The sequence below is a fragment of the Pseudorasbora parva genome, chromosome 2 (genome assembly GCF_024679245.1).
Source record: "Pseudorasbora parva isolate DD20220531a chromosome 2, ASM2467924v1, whole genome shotgun sequence".
Classification (NCBI taxonomy): Eukaryota; Metazoa; Chordata; class Actinopteri; order Cypriniformes; family Gobionidae; genus Pseudorasbora; species Pseudorasbora parva.
Genome location: NC_090173.1, coordinates 5,270,505 through 5,295,162, shown reverse-complemented (window position 1 = coordinate 5,295,162; position 24,658 = coordinate 5,270,505). Strand labels below are relative to the sequence as shown.

At 40.8% G+C, this 24,658-nt stretch overlaps 1 protein-coding gene and 1 pseudogene across 1 annotated transcript in view; both read right to left on the bottom strand.

The window, feature by feature from the left end:
- LOC137048184 (uncharacterized) overlaps positions 1–24,658 on the bottom strand; it is a 171,194-nt gene that overhangs the window by 92,504 nt on the left and 54,032 nt on the right. The gene's annotated exons all lie outside the window — the stretch shown is intronic.
- On the bottom strand, positions 6,721–23,281 carry LOC137089305 (uncharacterized; annotated as a pseudogene).

Here is a 24,658-nt window from a genome sequence, read left to right as displayed (position 1 = left end):
CCTGAGGAACCCCCGTGGTCAGTTGATGTGTTTTGGATACCTCTCCTCTCCAGGCAACCTTAAAAGACCTACCTGTGAGATAGGACTCAAACCAGTGGAGTGGAGTCCCTGTGATGCCCAGTGATGAGAGGGTGAACAGAAGAATCTGATGATTCACAGTGTCAAAGGCAGCAGACAGATCAAGAAGGATGAGGACTGATGATTTGGATGCAGCTTTAGCCAGCCGCAGGGCTTCAGTAACTGACAGTAATGCCGTCTCAGTTGAGTGGCCCTTTTTGAAGCCTGACTGGTTTACGTCCAGTTGATTAGTCTGTGAGAGGAAAGATGAGACCTGGTTGAAAACAACTCTTTCAAGTGTGATGTGTCTAATGTGGGTTTTTTAAGCAGTGGGGTTACCCGAGCCTGCTTGAATGTGGTGGGGAAGATGCCGGTGGAGAGAGATGTGTTGATGATGTGTGTGAGTGCTGGTAAGAGTGTAGGAGAGATGGCTTGTAGGAGATGTGAGGGGATGGGATCTAGAGGGCAGGTAGTGGGATGGCTGGAGAGGAGAAGCTTAGATACTTCGTCCTCAGTGAGTGTAGAGAAGGAGGAGAGAAGATGTTTGGCTGTGGATGTGGCTGATTCAGAAGTGTGTGTGTGTGTGGAGGTGTGAACTGACTGCTGATGAGTGTGGTTTTGTTTGTGAAAAAATTGGCAAGATCGTCTGCAGAAAGAGAGGTGGTGGGAGGTGGTGGAGGGGGACAGAGGAGAGAGGTGAAAGTTCTGAAAAGTGTGCGTGAGTCTGAGGTGCTGTTGATTTTGTTGTGGAAATATGCAGATTTAGCTGTATGGACGTCCTGTGAGAAGGAAATGAGCAGAGATTGGTACTTACTCAGGTCAGATGGGTCGTTTGATTTGCGCCATTTTCTCTCTGCTGCCCTAAGTTTGGTCCGGTGTTCACGAAGAACATCAGATAACCAAGGGTTAGAGGGAGTAGCGCGAGCTGGCCTAGAAGACAGAGGGCAGATAGTATCTAGACAAGCGGTTAAAGTGGACCATAAAGTGTCTGTTGCAGTGTTGACATCCATAGAGGAGAATTGTGTGGGTGACGGAAGAGAGGATGACACAACTGAGGAGAGGTGAGAGGGAGAAAGAGAACGCAGGTTTCGTCTGAAACTAACTGGTAGAGGAGGTGGAAGCATATGAGTAGTGAGATGTAGATTAAATGTGTTGAAGTAATGATCAGAGAAGTGTAAGGGTTTGACCAAAGTGTTTTCTGTAGTGCAGTTGCGTATGTAGACGAGGTCAAGTTGGTTGCCAGATTTGTGTGTGTGTGAGGTAGTAAGAAGTTTGAGATCGAATGAGGATAGAAGGGAGTGAAAATCTGTAGCATACGGTTTGTCCAGGTGGATGTTGAAATCACCAAGGATTACAAGTGGGCTGCCATCCTCAGGGAATGAGGATAGCAGCACATCTAGTTCCTCAACAAAGGTGCCCAATTGGCCTGGAGGGTAAATGACTACAAGATGGATTTTAGCAGGAGCTGTAACTGTAATAGCATGGTATTCAAATGAGATGTTATTACAGAGAGAGGTGTGGGTTGAGTTTTTCCAATTGTTTGTGATAAGAAAACCTGTACCTCCACCTCTGCCAGTGTGGCGAGGGGTGTGTGAGAAGGAGAAATTGTTAGAGAGAGCAGCAGGAGTTGCTGAGTCTTCTGGACGGATCCAGGTCTCAGTCAAGGCCAAGATATTCAGATTGGAATGAGTGGCGAAGGCTGGAATGAAGTCAGCTTTGTTTACAGCTGACTGACAATTCCATAGACCCAGAGAAAAGGAGGGAGGGATATTAGTAGAGGAAGGAATAGGACGCAGATTAGCAGTGTTGCGCTGCCGTCTGCGTCTGATAGTGGAGCGAGGGGTAGAAATAGTGGGTATGTATTGAAAGCACATTGTGAGAAGAGAGAGAAGGAGAAAGAGGATAGAGAAATAAATAAATACTTAAGTGCGTTCTCGGTGTTCGTTCTACGGTGGAGTCGATCGTAGGTCGAGTCGAAAACGATGTCTTTACACTTGTCGGTTTTCACACGAGGCGGCTGAACACGAGGGCTGAACGCTCCCGCTGACGCTACTGCGACAGCGCTGACACGCTTATTAAATACACACTGATCACTGCTTGAGGGATAGCAGGTATGGACGCTTTTATAATTATCCCAAAGATTAATCAACGCAACGGTCTGCCAACGACTCAAATCGAAACCAAACTATCACTCACTACCTGTGCTAAAAGCCAACAATTATTATTTAATAACGGCTGGTGATTGCGTACAGTGCGCTTCAAACTGCCCTGGTTAAAGTGCAATTTGTGAGTAGCTCCCGGAACAAAGTTATGAATAAAAAGAATAAGTGCAGAAACGAAAATTAAAACACCAAGCAATACAGCAAATACAGAGTATTTCGGATAGACTTACTTTTAACTTTGACAGACCCGGATAAATCAATTCCAGCATTGATTGATTGTATTAAAGAATTTGGACAAATATCAGGATATAAAGTAAATTTTGAAAAGTCAGAAATAATGCCCTTAACAAACGGTGTTCAGGTCGAGCCTGCTTACATTAAACCCTTTCGCTGGGCACCTAAAGGATTTAAGTATCTAGGAATAAAAATTACACCCAAGGTTGAGCAGTTGTATGCGGAGAATGCCAATCCTTTGGTTGGTCACATAAAAGAAAAAGTTACAAGTTGGAAAAAGCTTCCTTTATCAATGCTTGGTAGGATAAACCATATCTAAATGATAATACTTCCAAAAATTTCTTATCCAGTGTCAATGCTTTTTGTGTTTTTGAATCCAAATGATCTTAAAGGGATCCCATGGTGTTGAGACTTGTATGGCTTAATATAACATAAATGATGTCTCTTACTGAATTATGTGGTAGAAAACCCATGAAAGATCTACGTTATTTAAAAAAACGATTTTATATTTGGACCATGGGCGGCGCCATTTTGTTTGCGTTCTAGGTTGATGACGTAGAGTGGTTGAACTCCTCAATCAGCTGGCGTTACCCGTAGCTATTTTTACCACAACGCAACTCGAAAATTGTTTCAGAGTTAAACAAAACCAATGAATTGCTTTGTAATTGTACTTAAAACACACTCAAACATACATGTGCACACAAACTCACCTACACAAACAGATCGGCGGGCGCGCACACACCTAGGTCAGCGACAGACTGCTCTGTCTCAATCGCATGCATCATCACCAAAACATCCTGCCTCTCTTCCTCACGTTACTTTATCCCATCGTCCTACCTAGATATTTCCCTCTGCTGGTCACATTAGGCATTACAGTTAATCTACTGCATATCAACAGTCTATCTAGGATATCAACACAGGGAATAGATTGAGGGTTATGTATGCGCGCACGCAGTGCGTGCGTGTGTGTGTGTGTGTGTTCGCGCCGATCTGTTGGGGTGTGTGTGTGTTCGCGCCGATCTGTTGGGGTGTGTGTGTGTGTGTGTGTGTTCGCGCCGATCTGTTGGGGTGTGTGTGAGTCTGTGTGAGAGAGAGAGTTTGTGTGCACATGTATGTTTGGGTGCGTGAAGTCGGACAGCTGTTTGTAAATCGGCTGTACACTCGTTATTGCGGTGCAACGTGAGACTGAATGACTGCACTCGAACATGTCCACTATGGTGTCGGACAACACTACAAATGTCCGTCCCTTCAAATAATGCCCTATTTCAGGGTATAGGGTCGATTTCAGATTCAGCCCCTGTCGTGGAGACTGAGCAGCCCAACATCTCGATTGAAACAGAGCCTGTCGTGTGCGCGCCCGCCGATCTGTTTGTGACTTGTGTAGGTGAGTTTGTGTGCACATGTATGTTTGAGTGTGTTTTAAGTATAATTACAAAGGAATTCATTGGTTTTGTTTAACTCTGAAACAATTTTCGAGTTGCGTTGTGGTAAAAATAGCTACGGGTAATGCCAGCTGATTGAGGAGTTCAACCACTCTACGTCATCAACCTAGAACGCAAACAAAATGGCGCCGCCCATGGTCCAAATATAAAATCGATTTTATTTTGATTATCCTAGTATTGTGCAATAGGCCCCTGGTGTCGAGTGTGTGTGTGTGTGTGTGTGTGTGTGACCTGGTAATCCCTACATTATGGGGACAAAATGTCCCCACAAAGATGGCAATGTCCAAAATCCTTGTCCTTGTGGGGACATTTTTAGGTCCCCATGAGGAAAACATCTTATAAATCACACAGAAGGAGTTTTTTTGAGAAAGTAAAAATGCAGAATGTCTCCTGTGATGGGTAGGTTTAGGGGCAGTGTGTGTGTGTGTGTGTGTGTGTGTGTGTGTGTGTGTGTGTGTGTGTGTGTGTGTGTGTGTGTTCATCTGTATGTGTATGATGTGCATACACAACTGTGTGTTTGCATTTATGCACAATTTAGACTTGGGCACTTTTGCAGGACAAACTGTAAGTTAATTTACAACTCAACTTGTAAAAAAAAGTCCAGTCCAGAAAGTACAATAGCAAAATAATTAAGACCTGCTCCAAACAGTACCAGCATGGCAAAAAAAAAAAAAAAAAGCCTGTGTGTGTGTGTCTCCCACACACATGAAACAAGTTTCAATCATTCATTCATTTATATCAAGAGGCTGGACCCCGATACTTTTAACAAGAGGTGTTTATTCAAAAAGACACAGTAGATTTTAAAACCTCGCAGTTTCTCTTTTGTCACCGCGCGGACGATGCGCGTGCAACAGTACGATGCGCGTACGACCAAAAGCGCACACTCCTGGATCATATCTACATCTCTCATCCGGATTTGTGCCTTCAGGCGGGTGTGTTACATAGTTATCATAACTATCAGAATCCAGTGTTCTGTATATTGCGTACGTGAGTTTTTGTTGTGGATGGCTATTGCTGCGCGTTTAGCTAGAATACAAAACCAACCCATTGGGCCACTGAATCTGCATTAACGACAACAGCTGGGGCAACAGCCTTAGTCCTAATGGGTTGTCATCATAGCTATCAAAATCCAGTGTTCGGCATTTTGCGTACGTGAGTTTTTGTTGTAGATGTCTGTCTTAAAAAAAAAAAAAAAAAAAAAAAAATATGGTGTATTGTGCTAATTAACTGAGACTTCTTACAGCTCTTACAGGTTGTTGGCCTTGTCTGTTTCGTTGCTTCTATTACTCTCCCCTTTTTTGTAAGTCGCTTTGGATAAAAGCGTCTGCTAAAGGATTAAATGTAAATGTAACAGCAAATTGAGCGCTAGCAGAAAAAAACCGTCAACTAGATGGGTCTTTATGCCTATCCGGTCTTTACGCGCTCTCTGCCAAAGGAGTACTTTGAAAGGCTCGCGCGCGCATCTGTGCGCGTCTGCGCGAGGCAGAAAGGAACGTAGAAAGTAAAGTATATCTGCGACTTATCAGTTGTGTTTCCAATTTGAACTTGATCCTCAGAAATGCTTGGGGAAATGTAACGTTAGCTTGTGTGGACGCTACCGCACTACTTGATCAACAGAAGAGCTTCGCTACTGAAAAGCTATTTCATTGAGAAAACAGCGACACTACCACCACGCTACTGAAAAATGTAGTTAAGCTAGTGGCGTCACTACTTGTAGCGACACTACTGCCCAACACTGCTTCATTTTTACACTGTGTTGTGCAGTTCTCTAATAAAAGGGTCTATTCATGCTATTCTGTATCACATCTCCTCCTGTGCTCCCGTTATAGATGTAACTGTAAGGCAGCGATGATTATTATTTTAATACATTTTGAGTTACGTGTGGATTTTACTAGAGGCATAGCCTAAAACAATCAGCACAAATAACACTGTTGGGTTTAATCTTCATGATAATGTGGATATAACGTATGAAATGGAGTGAACATGAAATGTCATTAATTCTTATAATCGTTCATCTCATTTATTTTCTACAATCTAACTTCCTTTGTCTCCAGAATGTGCGTACGCACTGCTCAAAGTTTTGCTTAAAGTTCGCACATTCTCCTGTCAAGTTTGTTTTTTATAGATCACAACCTTTGCGTGGGAACTGGCGTACGTACGTTTCCAGCCCCGGTTTGTGCGTACGCACGCTTTATAAATGAGACCCCTGAACAGTATATAGCTAATCCAATAAATCTATTCAAAATCCCCACAATGATGAATGCCATGAGCCAGACTCAAAATTACATCATGCTTGGTTTATTTACAGGATAACACATTTGTTACTTTTCAGTTTTTTAATTTCTTCTAAGCTCTTATCTTTCTTTTTCTCTCTGGTCTTCTTGCGTTTTTATTTCTTCTTTCTGATTTTTCAGCTCTTGTATTTCTCTTTCTTTCTGGACCTGCAGGTGTTGATAGAGTTTCTCCAGTAGTTCGAGTTGTTTCTGATTGTCTTCCAGCTTCTGTTTGAGCTCATCTTCGCTTGGAGCGGGTCGAGTGGGACTGGTTACACACACTTTTTTTTAAACACTGCTGTTTATATATAAGTGTACATGCAATACGAAAATGGCATTAAATAATGCTTTAGAACAGATATCAAACAATGATCCAAACATCAAGCTGAAGAAAAGAGATTTGCTATGTTTTGACCATTCATTTGATTTGTCAGTGAGATCATTTTAGTCAAATAGTATCCAATGATAGGATAAAAGCTTCAGGTAAGTAACAAAACAAAACAAACTTTAAAAAAGCATAATGGTTGTTGGTAGGTCTTTATGCTTTGAAAATCACTGAATAGCACAGCTAGTTTTATTCTTCAGTTTTTCTACTTTTTGTTGTAGCTCTTTTATTTCTTCTCCTTCTCTCTGGTCCTGCAGGCGTTTATAGAGTTCTTCCAGTAATTTCTGTTGTTCTTGATGTTCTTCCAGCTTCTCTTTGAGCTCCTGAACGTGCTGCTCCTTTCTCTCTCTGAAATCACTCAGTTCTTCTGCTTGTTTTCTGGCTTCATCTTCATGTTTCTTCTTCATGACTTTTATTTCCTCTTCATGTTTCTGTTTCATTTCATCTCTCTCTTTCTCTTCTCTTTCTTTTCTCTCATTCTCCTCTTTTTCTCTTCTCTTGATCTCTTCTTCTTGCTCCTGTTTAAGATCTTCCATCTTTTTCTTCCATGTCTTTCTCTCTTCTTCTCGTCTCTCATCATCTTCTCGTTTTCTTCTCTCCCACTCTTCTTTTCTCTTTCGTTCCAGTTCCTCATAATGTCTTTTTAATTCCTGTTGCTTGTCTTCATATTCTTTCTCTCTTTCTTCTCTCTCTCTTCTCTGTTTCTCTCTCTCCTCCTCTATCATCTGTCTTTCTTTGTCTCTCTCTCTTTCAAATCTCTTTCTCATTTTATCCAGTTCTTCTTGTTTTTCTCTCAGCTGTTCCTCTTGTTTCTCTTTTCTCTTTCTTTCTTCTTCCTCTCGTTCTCTCATCTGTTGTTTCTTTTCATCCTCCCATTCTCTCTGCTGTCGTTTAATTTCCTCTTGAGTCTCTTTTCTGTCATTTTCAGCCTCTTTTATTCTTCTTTCCCATTCCTGTCTTTCTTTCTCTTCTTGTTCAATCCTCTTTCTTTCCTCTAATTTTCTATTTTTCATTTCCTCTTCTTGTTTCATCCGTAACTCTTCTATAATGCGCTCTTTGTCATTTTTCATCTTTTCTTGATCTTGTCTGTATTTCTCTTCTCTCTTTCTATCTTCTTCTTCTCTTTCTTTCTGCTGTTTTTCATACTGTGATCTCTGATTTTCAATCTCTTTCTTCATCTCCACAATTTTTCCATCATATTCAGCTCTTTGCTGTTTTTCCTCCTCTAAGCGTTTCTCGTTCTCAATCTCTCGTTTCTTCTCTTCTATTTTGTGTTTTTCTTCAAAATCTTTTATCAGTTTTTCCTCTTTTTGTCTGAACTCATTCTCTCTTTGTTTTCTTTCCTCATCTGCTTTTCTTTTCTCTTCCTCCAGTGTCTTTTTGAGCTCTTCCATTTCTGTCTCATATTTGACTCTCAATGTCTCATGTTGAGTCTGAATTTCTCTTTCTCTCTCTTTCATTATTTCCTCCATCCTCTTTTTAATGGACATCTCTGCCTCCTCAAACATGCTGTTAGTGAAGTATCGACCCTGATTACTATTCTTCACCTCTTCTATCATCTTTAACAGTTGAATCACTTGAGTTCTGTCTTGTTTTTCTCTGTTATCGAAAGCCAGGAATCTGTTTCCACAGTCTCTGATTAGTTTCTGCAGTTCTTGATTGTTACTTCTCTTCACATAATCCTCTATAGATTCATCCTCAAGTTCGTCTCGTCTAGTGAACAGAATGATGCTGAACTGAGCAGATTTATGACCAAAGTTCTTCTTTATCAGATCTACAGTTTCTATTTCTTCTCTGGTGAATCTTCCCACAGTCAACACAATGATGAACACCTAAACGTAACCGTGACCTTATACTGTTCATATTTTTCTTCATATTTTTATTCTTAGAATTTTTTATTACCGTGTTGTATTGTATTGTTTATGTGCACTGGAAGCTTCAGCACCAAAAAAAATTCCTTGTGTGTGAAAGCACACTTGGCAATAAAGCTCTTTCTGATTCTGATTCTGATTCTGATTCTGATTCTGATGAGGTCCAGGTGCTGACATTGAAACACATTTCACAATTTCTTCCATCACTTGATCATTTGTCAGTTTTGTGTCAAAGAGTCCTGGAGTATCAACCACAGCTACTGATCGACCATCAACTTCACCAACTGCCTTCTGACACACAGTCGTCACTGAATCTGTGTTTAATTGGCTATGAAACTCTTCTCTTCTCAGAATAGTGTTTCCTGTGGCACTCTTTCCATTTCCTGTCCTCCCGGGCACAATCCTCAGACACTTCTGATGGTCTGCTTCACCTTCAGCACCTGAAAATCATGCGAGAATCAGTGCATTAGTTGTTTTTTTCTTCCAATTCAAATCTTTAAAAAATTACATTCACCCATTAAACAATGTCACTCTTTGTCCTTGATTGTGTATTTTCACTTTTAGCTTTTAACTTCCCAAAATTCTGTTATCATGTTCAGATGGTTTGTCTACATTAGCATAAGCACATGGATGTTCGGCTCTGTTTAACAATTCTTGACCTTGTACAGGTGTGGTTAAAACAGCAAACAGTAAAACAGCAATGTTTAGTAAGCTATCTGTGTCTGGAATCACCCCTATAACCTTAAATTGGGCACTATTTGAGGGGACAGCCATCTGATTTATAGTCTTAGTCATAAGTCATACGTTTTAGACTCTTTTAAATTATTTATTTATTAAAAAGTATTTATTTGTGTAGAAGAGCAGCTGTAGCCTATGCTATTAGTTATTTAGAATATGCTGAAGTCCACAAGCATTACTCTATGAGAGCTGCTGGTACATTTTGGTATAAATATAGAAATCTTTGATTTTATGGACAGCAAAATGTTTTTTGTTTTTGTCTGAAGGATTATATTGCTCATTGCACATAACAGGAGGGTGTTGATTATTACTTATGTTAGTGATTTAGAATATGCTGAAGCCTGTATTAATTTACTACAAGTATGCTGCTACAGACATTTTCCTGCTGGTTCTTTGCAATGTCGGGATATTCTGGCAAATGTAACCTTCCTGTTGACTTGTAAAATCACATTTATTTGTTTTATTAATAAAATATATTGGAAGTAAATTCATTATGGGTCATTACAAATAGTTTGCTTTAAAAGTTCCAAATGAGAAAAAAGAAAATCTGTATAAAAAAAAAAGATGCATTGATAATCATTTTATAATCGCATCACAGCCCTCTGAATCGTAATTGGATTGAATCGTGAGGTGCCTAGAGATTCCCAACCCTCATAATGCATTACTACTAGAGCTGCCAAGTTTTAAATGATTATTAAACAGCGAACAGAAACTATGTAAAAGCAGTGCACTCAGTGTCTGAATTCCCTCTCTCGATGTCCTCAAGGGGACTATATTAGTGTGGAGAATAGTGAGAGGGCGATTTCGAACACAGCAGTTATTATTCATGCCTCCTTGCATATGACCTTTCTAAACAAAAAGTTTCTTTCAAAATTTAAATCAATACATTTTTTTATGTGAAAGTGTAGGCAGGATGATTTTCACAAAAACCAAAAAAAATGTTTTTGATTCGGCATATGGCTGAGGATGAACTGTATTGTTTTTATATTGTGTTTTACTTTGTCTTTTGAATTGATGTAAAGCACACTGGTCAACTAGTATTGTGTTTAGTAGTGCTATATAAATAAAATTGACATTGACATCGTTTGAAGAAAAAACATTAGGCTAAAATATCTAGTTCTAGGCTAAAAAAACAGCACATTTATGTCAGGGCATTTATGTCAAAAATTCTCCAGGGCCCAACACACCCTCAGACCCCATAGAGTTAACTCTCGATATTAAAGGTCCCATGGCATGACATTTTTATTTTATAAGGTTTTTCAACATTAATATGAGTTCCCCTAGCCTGAATATTGTCTCCAGGTGGCTAGAAATGTAGCCTAGAAATCTAGACGCACCCTAGCGGCAGCAAATCTAATCTGCCCGGGAGTGTCGCCTAGCAACTCTCCATACCCTTCTGAGCTGGAAACGCCAAACTCTTTGCCGGGCCAATCACATCGTGTATAGAGTCGGTGGACGGGGCCATAAATAAAATAAATTGTATTTTAGTATAACTAAATGAGAGAAATATTTGTATTTGATGATGCACAGAAACAAAAAAAAATCCACTCACCATCTGACTGAATCTTCTGCTCCAACTCTTTGATTTTATTCTCCATTTCACTCAGTCTTTCCTCTGTTTCACGTCTGACTCTGTTCTCTTGAGCTTTCACATACATCTGAGGTGAATATGGTTCAGTCTTCATCTTCTCTATATACTCCAGCAGTTCTGGGATCTGTGTTGAGTTTTCAGGTTCCTTTAACCCCATCACTCTGTACTGACCTCCACAGAGACTGATTAACCGCTGAGTTTCTGGGCTGGATTTGACTAAATCTAAAGCAAATCCACCTGCAGTGAGCTCTGTTGTGAAGAGCAGTATGAAGTGCCCTTTGGAATAAAATATCTTCTGGATCTTCTCCATTTCTGCTTTATGTTCATCAGTCAGTGGACCAACAGGAACAATCATGAGGAAAGCATGAACTCCAGGATCACAGAGAGACACACAGCGGAAAGTCTGACGCTTCACTTCATCCTCTGAGAGCTGACTGGAAGCTCCAGTAGACTGACCAGACGACCATGAAGCTTCACTTTCTTTGCACATTCTCCCTCGTCTAACGGTTTGATCTTTTTTCCTCAGAAAAAATTGGACACAGAGACCTTAAGTGTTGTATCACTTCCACACAGCACCAGGTTCAGCTTCTGTTTTCCAGGAACATTCAGTGACACTGAAAAACATATTGAGACAATAGAAGGTTTACACTCATGCTGTCCTTTCATGACAATTGTAAATCTGTCCCTCCATTTAAAGTCCATTCCTCTCACACTTAAAAAATAAAAAAGGCATCGCAAAAATAACAGTGGTCTAAACCAATTGTCTTTTGAAGAGACACAATTGTCACGTCACATACAAAGGAAATGGTGCGAGGACTCAAGTGCAAGAAGAATAATATATTTATTTACAACAAACAAAACATAAGAGCAAAACAAAACCCACAAGGGGGAAAACGTAAACTAGAAAATACATAAACTAAAACTGAACACATACCACAAAGAAGTCACAGGGGAACCGAAGACGTAGACAGTACAAGGATACGACTCAGACTGACAAACACAAGGAGCTTATAAAGGGAAGAAATCAAGAGGGAACTGGTGGGAGAAATCAACACTAATCAGATAACAAGGGGGGAAGGATCAGACAATACATGAGCACATGCTCAGAATGACAATACCCACATGTGCACACAAGACAGGACAGGCATGTGACACTACCCCCTCCTCAAGGAGTGGCTACCAGACGCTCCACTAGGGACGGGAGGGACAGACCAGGGCGAGACGGGAGGGACAGGCCAGGGCGGGACGGGAGGGGAGGGACAGACCAGGGCGGGATGGGACGGGAGGGACAGACCAGGGCGGGACGGGAGGGACAGACCAGGGCGGGACGGGAGGGACAGACCAGGGGGGCACGGGAGGGACAGACCAGGGGGGCACGGGAGGGACAGACCAGGGGGGCACGGGAGGGACAGACCAGGGCGGGACGGGAGGGACAGACCAGGGACAGACGGGGGGAACAGGGGAAACAAACAAGGAAGGAACAGACAAGGGAGGGGTCAACAAGGGAAACATGAGGAAAACAAAAAGTTCAGGAGACCATGGTGGCCCACAAAGTTCAGGCACCCAGGGCGGCGTGGTCAGAGCAGGGTGCCGGTTTTGCGCGGGCAGGGCATGGCGCCGGGGCGGCGCAGGGAGAGCAGGACGCCTCAGCGGCGCACGGAGAGCAGGAGGCCTCAGCGGCGCACGGAGCGCAGGACGCCTCAGCGGCGCAAGCAGAGCAGGACGCCTCAGCGGCGCAAGCAGAGCAGGACGTCTCAGCGGTGCGGGCAGAGCAGGGCGCCTCAACGGCGCGGGCAGAGCAGGGCGCCTCAGCGGCGCGGGCAGAGCATGGCGCCTCAGCGGCACGGGCTGAGCAGGGCGCCAGGGAGGCGCCAGCAGAGCAGGGCGCCTGGGAGGCGCGGTTAGAGCAGGACGCCTGGGAGGCGCGGTGAGAGCAGGACGCCTGGGAGGCGCGGTGAGAGCAGGACGCCTGGGAGGCGCAGTGAGAGCAGGACGCCTGGGAGGCGCGGTGAGAGCAGGACGCCTGGGAGGTGCGGTGAGAGCAGGACGCCTGGGAGGCGCGGTGAGAGCAGGACGTCTGGGAGGCGCGGTGAGAGCAGGACGCATGGGAGGCGTGGTTAGAGCAGGACGCCTGGGAGGCGCGGTGAGAGCAGGACGCCTGGGAGGCGCGGTGAGAGCAGGACGCCTGGGAGGCGCGGTGAGAGCAGGACGCCTGGGTGGCGTGGTGAGAGCAGGACGCCTGGGAGGCTCGGTGAGAGCAGGACGCCTGGGCGGCATCTCCGGCCCAGCGGCGTTCATCAGAACAGAGTCCACCGGCAAAGGGACCACCGGAACACGATCCACCGGCACTGGGACCACCGGAACACGATCCACCGGCACAGGGACCACCGGAACACGATCCACCGACATAGGGACCACCGGCCCAGGGACCACCGGAACACGATCCACCGGCACAGGGACCACCGGCACAGGGACCACCAGAACACGATCCACCGACATAGGGACCACCGGCACAGGGACCACCGGAACACGATCCACCGGCACAGGGACCACCGGCACAGGGACCACCAGGACAGGATCCACCGGCATAGGGACCACTGGAACATGATCCACCGGCACAGGGACCACTGGCACAGGGACCACCGGAACACGATCCACCGGCACAGGGACCACCGGAATAGGGATCACCGGAACACAGTCCACCGGCTCTCCTACCCCCAAAGCTGAATCCTCTCTAATGGAGTCATCTGACAAGGTAGGCCTGCTCTTCCTCCTCCTTCTACGTTTCCGGGTCATCGGAGGGCTGGGGCCTCCACTGACAGTAGATGGAAGGGAACCGTCAGTGGGCTGGGATTGAAGAGATTGAAGATGGTATATATGGTGGACAAAGTCCCAGAATCCCAGATGCCCCAGCTTTTCCATCTCCCCTGGGCTGAGAGGCATGTCCAAACAAATGTTCAACACCTCCTTAATTTCTTCCTCAGTGTAAGATATGTGGTTAACTTCAATGAGGAGACTGCAGGCAAAGTCCCTCACGTCAGCCCCCTGCTGACGGATGTAATTGAAGCTCACATATCTGGCAATTTGCAGGTAGTTGGAGGGAGATGGAAAAAGGAAGCTACCCATCTTCTGCTGAGTCCTCAAGGGTCGTATCCTTATGTCACGTCACATACAAAGGAAATGGTGCGAGGACTCAAGTGCAAGAAGAATAATATATTTATTTACAACAAACAAAACATAAGTGCAAAACAAAACCCACAAGGGGGAAAACGTAAACTAGAAAATACATAAACTAAAACTGAACACATACCACAAAGAAGTCACAGGGGAACCGAAGACGTAGACAGTACAAGGATACGACTCAGACTGACAAACACAAGGAGCTTATAAAGGGAAGAAATCAAGAGGGAACTGGTGGGAGAAATCAACAATAATCAGATAACAAGGGGGGAAGGATCAGACAATACATGAGCACATGCTCAGAATGACAATACCCACATGTGCACACAAGACAGGACAGGCATGTGACAACAATGGCTTTATATTATGAACAAATTTACAATGACGCGAATACTGTAGAAAGACATTCTGTACACAAACATTCAAAGGTGAAACAACATGAGTGAGTAAATGCAGAATTAACCATTTACAGCTTGGCCTGATAATAGTCATGTTGACACGCTTTCTTGCGGTTAGAGATGTGGCTGAATGCATTGATTGTCTGAAGCCCATGCGCTACTGGAAGGAAACTCTTCAAAGTGGAAGTGCAAACATCATTTAAATAACCTTGTCACATTTAGTTTTAGTTGTATGATTATTGAAAACGTTTTAGATGTTTTATTGTTATATGTATAGTGCATTAAAACCAGGAGAGTCTGTGTACTGCATGAGGAAAAAAATCGAATTCACGGAACTTCATTGACATTACTACTAGGGGTGCGAGAGAAAAAAAAAAGACGCATCATGATTCTCTCTCCAACAATTCTGGATCAATTCTGACAATTTGAGAATCGATTTGGAACTTTTAACCAAAAATGCGCAATGGTGCTGCGAGTGCTATAGAAAAACCCCTTACTGCTTGATTCCAATTCTTCACACACACACACACACACACACACACACACACACACACACACACTCCATGTAGTGGTTAAATATACTTGCATCTCAAAATGCTTATATTTCAGAAGAGATCTGAGCATCAGTGTGAATTCAGATTATCAGATCTCCTGCTGTCTATGATGGCATCAGTAAAACAACATTAAAGATGAGAGAGATAAATCACTCAGATACAAAACAATCAGATACTCTGAAATACTGAAAGCACTCTTTATTTATTGCTTGTGTAGTACCCTCACCGCCTGATGAGGGGAGATATAATTATTAACAAAACACAGGACACGGAGCTGCAGCTGCTTCACCATCAGAGTCTGTGTATTGTCTTTATAAACATTTTAAAAGAGTTCAAATATTATTATGTCAATGAATTACAGAGCATCAAGTCACAATATAAGAATACAATCACTTATACTCAGTTTACCTTGACTATTGAGTCCACAAATTAACATATATAATATAATATACATTTATAACAATATTACTCATATATAAAGTTATACATAGCATCATAAACGTTTTCTTGTGTTTTACACTTGAATAAAAATTGGATTTCCTTTTAAATGACAGTAAACTGCAACTCATAACTCATAACTGTTGCCTTATTTATCCAAAACACATTACATTTGTCATTTCACTCGAAAATCATGCTCTTTCTGAGGCCACATGTTCTCCATCATTAGCATGAAATGCATAACTAGCACATGCAATACAGACGTAACTCGAAGCAAACTTTTACACCCTCTTTAATACGTGAGTATTTGTTGTAGCTGGCTATAAAAAAAAATTAAAAAAAATGTGTACTGTGCTAATTAATTGAGATTTCTTACAGCTCTTACAGGTTTTTGGTCTTGTCTGTTCCGTTGCTTCTATTACTCTCCCCTTTTTTGTAAGTCGCTTTGGATAAAAGCGTCTGCTAAATGATTAAATGTAAATGTAATGGCAGAATCCTCATGTAGTGCCCGAATCACTGATCTCATGTAGGGTCTAATGTTCTGAATATAAACTGGTAGTTAGTTTTACAGTAATTATTAAACCTTCATAATAGCAGCCAAGGGGTGTTATAGAATGAGTTCCCTGTGGTAATCAAATAATATGCAGTCAAACTCGTAATAAAGAGGAACAAATAAACATTTTACAAGTAATAAATAAGGAGTGCTTTCTAAATCTGAATGTTTTCCATTCAGGAGTTGCAAGTGATTTTTCTCTTTCTTGTCTTTACTTTTGTTAACTGTCTCATCATTTAACCACTACAAGAAGTCGGACTCACACACATCTGCTCGTGCACAGCCGCTCTTCACCAAACACATGTGAATGGCTGTGCACATTTTTTTCCTTTGTCTCTCTCAGTCTCTCTCTCGCTTTTGCTCTCTCTCACTCTGTCTCGCTCTCTCTCTCTCTCTCTCTCTCTCTCTCTCTCTCTCTCTCTCTCACACACACACACTGAATGACCAGGTGTCTGTAATTAGATCAATTAATGGCTGGTTAGAAATGAGCTTGAGATGTTGTTTGTTATACACACCCTGACGAAGGCATGTAAAGCCGCAATGCGTAGGTGTCTCTGTCACCAATTTTTAAATGTTTAAGCCATGAAAAAATAAAGGCTTTTTAACTTTCTCAATACACCCATCGAGTGCCTTGAGCTACTTTTGCATTTAGACTTAACTATCCTACACAACCAAAGAGCACCGAGATTTTACACCCTGTGCAGCACTTCCTGCATTCCTTTGCTTTGATGAATTAAGGACGTTGAGGGATCGTCTTGTGCAGAAGTTGCTCCGTCAAAGAGACGTTCTAAGGGATTGACACATTCTTTTCATAAAAAGATGACGACGTGTTTCTTTTCCTACTCTAAAGAAGAAGGTGAGAAGATCATTGTTACAGACACACTGTTGAGTCAAGATAGACCGCAGCATGCAGATTTTAAAAAACTGTGTTTTGAACTCAAGAGACATTCAGAAAAAGAATTGAGACTACATCTTCACATGGTTACATTATCTGATTACTGGAGAGAAAATATGATCCCAAGAGGACTCAGAATTAAAAAAATTCCGTCGTTTGGACATGGAGATTCAGAGTTTAGACAAAAGTGGGAAGCTATACTAAATAAATGCTCCGAAGACCTTATGCTGCTACTAATTGAAGAAGCAAAAAAACAGAAAACAGAAATGCAAAAACAGATAGTCAAAATCAAGCAAGAGATTCCTTCAGATGGTCATGAATCGCTTATTCAGTTTGAAAAGAAACTTAAAGAAGATTTAGAACAATTATCCAAAAAACTCAAGCAAGATAAGCTGGCAATATTTGGAAGAGATGAAAATGACTATAAGGAGCATAAGGTATACGCATGGTCACAATGGAATGTGAAGTCTTTTAATTTACCTAGTAGCGACGAAGACCGTCCAGTAGTGGAGACTTCACCCAGAAGGGATTTTTTAGAGAACAAGTCCAAAATGAATCAGAGATTCAGAAGACATGACAACGGAAGACGAGACGAGGAAGAAAGAGATCGACCAAGATTCCCAATTCAAGGCAGATACACCAGGAGCCGAACAAGGGAGATGAAGTAATCAACATTTCTAAGGTCACTCTACCGACAAGCTGCATTTCTGTTTTGTCAAAAGGTCTCTCATATGCCCCAATAAATACAGCCAAAGAATTCCAGACTAAAGTTTTTTGCCATTTTTAGGAAAGAAACGGACAGAAATACCATATTAAGAGCAGACAGCTTTCACCCTTTATGGATGACTGAGAATATTCCTGTTGGCCAGTTCCAGAGGTTGAAAAGAATATGTGATAAGGAAGAAGACTTTAACATCAAGGCACAAGAGATGAGTCAAAGATTTAGGGAACGAGGGTATAAAAATACTGTGATTAACAGAGCATACAATAAAGTGAGAAACATTAGTAGAGATGAGCTATTACGGCAAAAACGTGAATCACAAGATCCTGATAATTCAGTATATTTCGTGACACAGTATAGTACAGAGGCTAACAGAATTAAGAAAATTATAAAAAGTAACTGGGAAATAGTTATGAGTGATCCTTATCTAAGAGAAGTCATGCCTGAATCTCCTTCTATTGCATTCCGGAAAGCACCCACGATTAAAGATAAAATAGTAAGAAGCCATCTTCCCTCCAAGAAATCAAACACCTGGCTAAATTTGAGTACAGGAAATTACAGGTGTGGCAACTGTAATCACTGTAATAATATGATCAAGACTAATACATTTAGAGATGTTACCTCAGACTTAGAATTCAAAATTAGATCATTTATTAATTGCAATACTTCATTCGTAGTGTATAGGTTGGAGTGCCCATGTGGCTGCTTTTACATAGGGATGACTACAAGAAAATTAAAGACAAGATTATCCGAACACAAAAATGCTATTCGAGTCTGTAACCCTCTGTACCCTATGGCTATACATTATAGAGATACAAATCATGGTAGCCCAAGTACACTGAAAATAGTTGGCATTGAGCATATTCCTAAATCAATAAGAGGAGGAGATAGAGTTTACAGGCTTTTAAAAAGAGAGTCTTTCTGGATCTATACACTAAAAGCAACTACATTTCCAGGCTTAAATGGAGAGCTAGATTTTGTACCATTTTTGTAATATAATTTAGTAATTTCTAGTAATATTATTGAACGTATTTGAATTGCATTGAACTTAATTATATGAATTACTTGATTTATGTATTGCTGTTTTACTTAATGTTATTGTGGAATATATACAATATATTTTTTTTTCTTTTTTTTCATTTAATGTGTATGTATGTGTGTGTGTGCGTATATGTGTATATATATATGTGTATATATATATATATATATATATATATATATATATATATATATATATATATATATATATATATATATATATATATATATATATACATATACATGTATGTATGTATATATATGTAACCCTGGGCAAATTTGGGTTAATAATACCTGTTGATTATTGACAATGGTACAGGAACATTTTAATTGTTCCTAGTCAAGGTTAATTTGTTAATGTTTATGTTTAGAAAAAATGTTAACCTGTATTTATAACCTCGGTATGCAAATATGGTTTAGCAGAGTCATTCTCCCTGATTGGCTTATAAAGTAATGATCCCACCTCCTTTGGCGGCAGGTGTATTCTTATTGGTGGGTTACGACTGACGCGGGGGAGAGAACGAGAGAGAGAGTGAGGTGAAGCAAGTTTTTTTTTCTCCGGTGGGCGCAGAGTTTTAAAAAGTGATTATTTGAAGTGTAAAGGGGTGTTTTCACAACGAATTCACTCTGGCATTGTTTTAAAGAGTCTAAATATCGTTTGCGGTCTCCTTGGAGTATTATATTTGAGGTTTATGGACTAAGTATCACGTAAGCAGCACTGTTTACGTTTGGACAGAGACCGTTATTTCTAGTGACAGTTGATGAATCATCGAGAGACTGGGAGTAAAGTTAATTCGAGAATGACACCGTTGGAGGACAGACGCGGTCGCTGATCGGATCGCGTTGTTTATCACCGAAGGACTACCCCAGATAGCGCTCGTGAGTCACCGCGTGATTCGGAGTTCCCCTGGCACCGCTGGACAGTAACGTCACACTGCGTTGCTGAAGTTTCCAGCCGGTGTTGTGTAATATTCAGTTCCTGTGAAAAACTGTTCCAATGGGCGGGGCACACATGCATATTCATGAGTATTCGCCAGCTGTCTGTGGGCGCGGGTTTATTGGAATACAAACGAATGGATTGAAAGGTGTCGTTTTATTTTTGGGATCACAACATGTTCGATGGATTATTTCGATAAGGCAATACAGCCGAATGGACACGCGCGAATGGATTTATTTGTAAGCCTAGAACTGTTTGTAATCTTTACATAATATGCTGTTCGTCTTTGCCCGTGCTTTTATCAGAACGCTTGTTATTCATCTTTTTTGCCGTGTAGCCTATTTAACTTTAGGGATAAAAAGCACAACTGGCCTATTTGAGCACATTTTTGTTTTTCCTCGTTGTTTTTAGCATCTTTGTAAACGGTGTCCCTATAGTTGTCATTTATTTTGCAGATCTGAATGACATGACAAATAAAATTCGAATGCAAGTTTTAATAAATCTTTTTTAATGTTCTCTGATGTTGTTTTGTGTTTACTGTTGGCAGTTTTCAAACATGGGTCATATGCTGACACTCATAAGCTACTTTGGCCATCAAGTTATGCAAATAATTTGGCTATTGCATTTAAATAAGTTTATTTCCTTTGGATTCATTCTAGAAATGTAGCGCTGTAAAATAAAGAATGTAAATTATTCACATAATGTATTCTTTGTTCTGAGAAGCTGAGTGTTAAAATGCAAATCAAGAGAAAAGCAATGATAGATTTGCCTTTTTTAATCATTCATTTTAGTCATTGAATAAATACCAAAATAATGCATTTCACACGATAAGCTTTAGGAGAATGCATGTTCTCTGAAGATGCACAAACAAGACAAAAAACAATAACAAAAGCTTAAACAAAACTAAGGGCCTTGGCATCCATGACAAACAAAATATCCTTTCAAATTGGGTCTGTTCACACAATCATAGTGATACCATCCATTGCAGCAGTCACACTGAATCTGAAAGAGACAGTGAAATTATAACAAGTTTTAAAGCATGAGCATACATAAAGCATAGGTCAAAATTCAAAGAACAATTTACAGACCCAAGTGTCCTGTGCATCATCTGCATCGTCTGTGTCCTCTGCTTCCCCTGCGTGAGGATATTTGTCCCCACATGCCAAGCAGAGGTCAGAGAGGTCCTCTGTGGAAATAAAGGTAGATACACACACATATAACGCATGTCATACATAATATATATACACAGTTTTATAGAAGCACCTGAGGCTTGAAGCAGGCACAGGCCTATGTCTTGGCGAATCAGATCGATGTTATCAAATATCAAACTACACCCTGTTAGGACTGCTTCTGCAAACTACAAAATTAAGTCATGAAGAGGCAGAGTCACATTTTTTTAAATATTAATGAATGTGCATTATGATATTACTGAAAAAAACAAACAAAAAAAAAAACCCATCAAAACACTTACTTTACATACAAACACCCCACATGAGTCACCATCTTGCTGTAAACAGTGTGGTAAAGTACCACATTCCCATTTTCCGACGATTTCTTTTGAGGCCATACATTTACTTTGTTTGGATTAAAATATTTAAAATGTTGATACAAAGTTAATCAGACTAACAATTAATAAAAGAGGAAATGAAGGGCATATATTTTTCCTGACCTTACAGCCTCTTTACAGTGAACCAGCTTTCTTTGGGTTTCACCAAAAGAATTGAAATACAAAATTTTCCTTTCATTAGGATATATCACCTGTAAAAAAAGATTATGAATGAATATTGTATACAAGAGCATGGTGAAAATGGAGAGGAAAAATAAATAAAATAAAACACACCATGAGTGTCCAGTGCTTATTCTCATTTACTGTGCCTATGAGCACATCATATGCCATTGGATCCATCTACAGTAGAGATGCATGAAATATTGTTAGAGGCCACAAGTTCTCAAATCACTTGAAAATATTTGTTAGTTACTTTTCTTTTTACTTTTTTCGTCGAACAAGCAGTGCCTTTCCAAATACGTTCTGCCTGAAATGAATCAATAACACAGGCCTTGCCTGCATAGTTTTTTGTGAGGCAAGTCAAGTATGCATTGATTACCTAAAAGAAAAAAGAAAAAAAAGAAAAAAAGTAGTTTACACAGTTCTACCCCTCACGAAGTATGGCTTTATGTCTGGAGGACGGGTGATTTAACAAGTTTTAGAAAAGCCAAAACACACCACACTATTTTCAGATGTATGAATAAGTTGCATTGTGTACCTCACTTTCAAGCTGTACTCCAGGTCTGAGCCGTTCAATGTCCCACGTAAATAATTTGTATGGCCCAATTTTACTACAGAGAGTCCCACCTTTTTTTCTTGCCCATATTTCTTGTAACACTAGAGAGAGAGATAGAGAGTTCATTGCAAGCTTAAGTTATTTAGCAGCAGCACGTGGAAGAGGCTGGGTGGCAGCAGCACATGGAAGAGGCTGGGTGGCAGCAGCACGTGGAAGAGGCTGGGTGGCAGCAGCACGTGGAAGAGGCTGGGTGGCAGCAGCACGTGGAAGAGGCTGGGTGGCAGCAGCACGGGCAAGTTGAATGTGGGTTGTGGGGTGAGGGACAGGTATAAAGGGAACACTGAAAGGAAGCATTTCTTTTATGGTGCAAAGCTGTGTTGTATGTGGGAGGGTAACAGAGTGCAAAAAAATGAGAGGGGATTGCAGAACAGGGGTGTAGCCAGGTGGGTTAGGGAGGGCTGAGGACACTGTGACAGGAAACAAATCATCGGTGTGTTTGGGAAGTTTTGAGGGACAGTCCTCCCTCGGACGTTCTGCCGCAGAACCTTTTCTCCTACTTTAAACTGAATCGATACTCTCTTTTCCAATTTTCTTTTTTTTATTTTGCGCTGAACACTACCAATGTTCTCTTGCACCGTTCTGAAAATGCTGTCCTGCCTTCTGATGCATTCTGCAACACAATATTCTCAATGCTTTCATTGATCTATGCAGGAAAATGTTGCATAGTTGCATTTAACTTTGGATTGCAGAAGAAAAATAAAATAGCACCAAAATGTAAGATACTAACCTCGTAATTGTCAGGTACCTCACATGGATACCTTGCTTCTCGACCAAACATCAGAAAGTAAGGCGAGTATTTTGTGGTCATTTGTTTTTTTGTGCGGAGACCAAACATTGTGGCCTCCAAATAATCTGCCCAGTTTTGCGGCTGCTTACCCACCAGTTTGCTCAAACACCTTAAGAGAAAAAAAGAGTCATCAAGAGTGAAAGATTATCCATGTATGTGGCAATTATGACAAATCCCTCTGCAAAATGTGAATGTGGGAGACAAGAGAAGAGGCACTCTTTATCTACCATCTACACAATAGTTGGTAGTTTAATTAATGCTTATTAGGAATTGTAAGTTTTATACCTTTGAATTGTGCCGTTAAGTCTTTCAACCAATCCATTGGTCTGTGGGTGGTACGGTGCACATAAACTTCTCTTGATTCCAAGTAAGTTACAAACACCCATATTGATCTATATATATAAAAGGGAATTATAATTTTGCAATTTATAAAAAATTATTAAAATCAAAGAAACAAAACAAGAAATATAACCCCAACCTTGTTCACAAATTCTGTGCCTTGGTCTGTTAACAACCTTTTAGGGGCACCAAATTTGTAAAACAACTTGACAATGCAGCCAGTGACCTCCTCTGCACTTTTAGATTTTAGTGGGAAAGCCTCACACCACTTTGTGAAATAATCTACCATAACGCAGATATACTGATAGCCATCTTCAGTTGGTGTGAGCTTTCCCACTAAATCCATGCCAACTATTTCCCATGGCTCAGAAACCTGTGAAAAAAGTGACATGTTTAATGTGGTTGCTTTAATAAATCGGAAATTATACAACCATCTCATTTATACTGGGCGGCAGTGGCTCAGTGGTTCATGTAGATTGTCTACAAACCGAAAGGTTGGTGGTTCAATCCCCGGTTCCACCTGACCAAGTGTCGAAGTGTCCATGAGCAAGACACCTAACCCCAGCTGCTCCCGACGAGCTGGATGGCGCCTTACATGGCTGACACCGCCGTCGGTGTATGAATGGGTGAATGTGAGGCAAAAATGTAAAGCGCTTTGGATAAAAGCGCTATATAAATGCAGTCCATTTCCATTTACTAAATTACCTCAATAGGTATATAATCTGCTTTGTTCTTGATTTCTGGTTTCTTTGACTGACAGGCAGCACAGTGCATGACCTAACAGACAGTCATTTTAGAAATGATAGACTGTATTAATACATGAAAAAGTAGTCATACATTTTTACTCACCCAATTTCTGATATCCACAGTCATGGAAGGCCAATAAAATCGTTTGCTGATGGCATCAGTTGTTTTTACTATTCCACAGTGGGCACCAATTGGATTGGTGTGGAATTCTGCAAAAATTTCTTTGGCCTCCTCTATACAACAAATCACCTTGGCAAAACCACCCTCTCCACGTCTTTTGTAGTACAACACTTCATCTAAAAGTAGTATGTTTGTTCATTAAGATATCTTAACAGACCTTAAGACTCAACTAGCTGAGGTATTCTTAGTTCAATATCATCAAATATACCCCACTCACCTTTGATCACATAGTTTTTTGCTTTTCTTAAAAGAACATATTTTTGGTTTTTTGACAGACCATCAGGTAGTCTTTCAGATTTTGTCAAATCATACAACAACTGGAACGTTGTTTCATCCATTTTTTCCCAATCAAGCAGACAGATTTTTGGGCAGATGGTGAGGTTTATTTATAAGAGGCTCGTTAGTTATTCAAACTCAACACCATAGCTCATTCAATTTTGGATGCCTAACCAACTGGATTCATTTAGCTAATTATTTAGCTAATTACTCATATTTGTTTATTAATTGTATATATGTCCTTATTGTGCAGAGATGGTGTATCAGGAATGAATTGTCCAACATATAGCATTATATATCTTCATGCTTTTTTCTTTAGTTTGGACTATTTTCTTTAATACTTTGTTCATCTACCAGCCCTGTGCATTTACATTTATGTATTCATCCATTTGCTTTTAACATAACCAATTGGGTATTTAAACATACAAAAACATCTCAAAATGTTACAGATTTTTTTTTTTTTTTTTGCAAATCTTTTAACATGCAGTAAAAATACAATTTTAGTTTCATTTCAGCCATT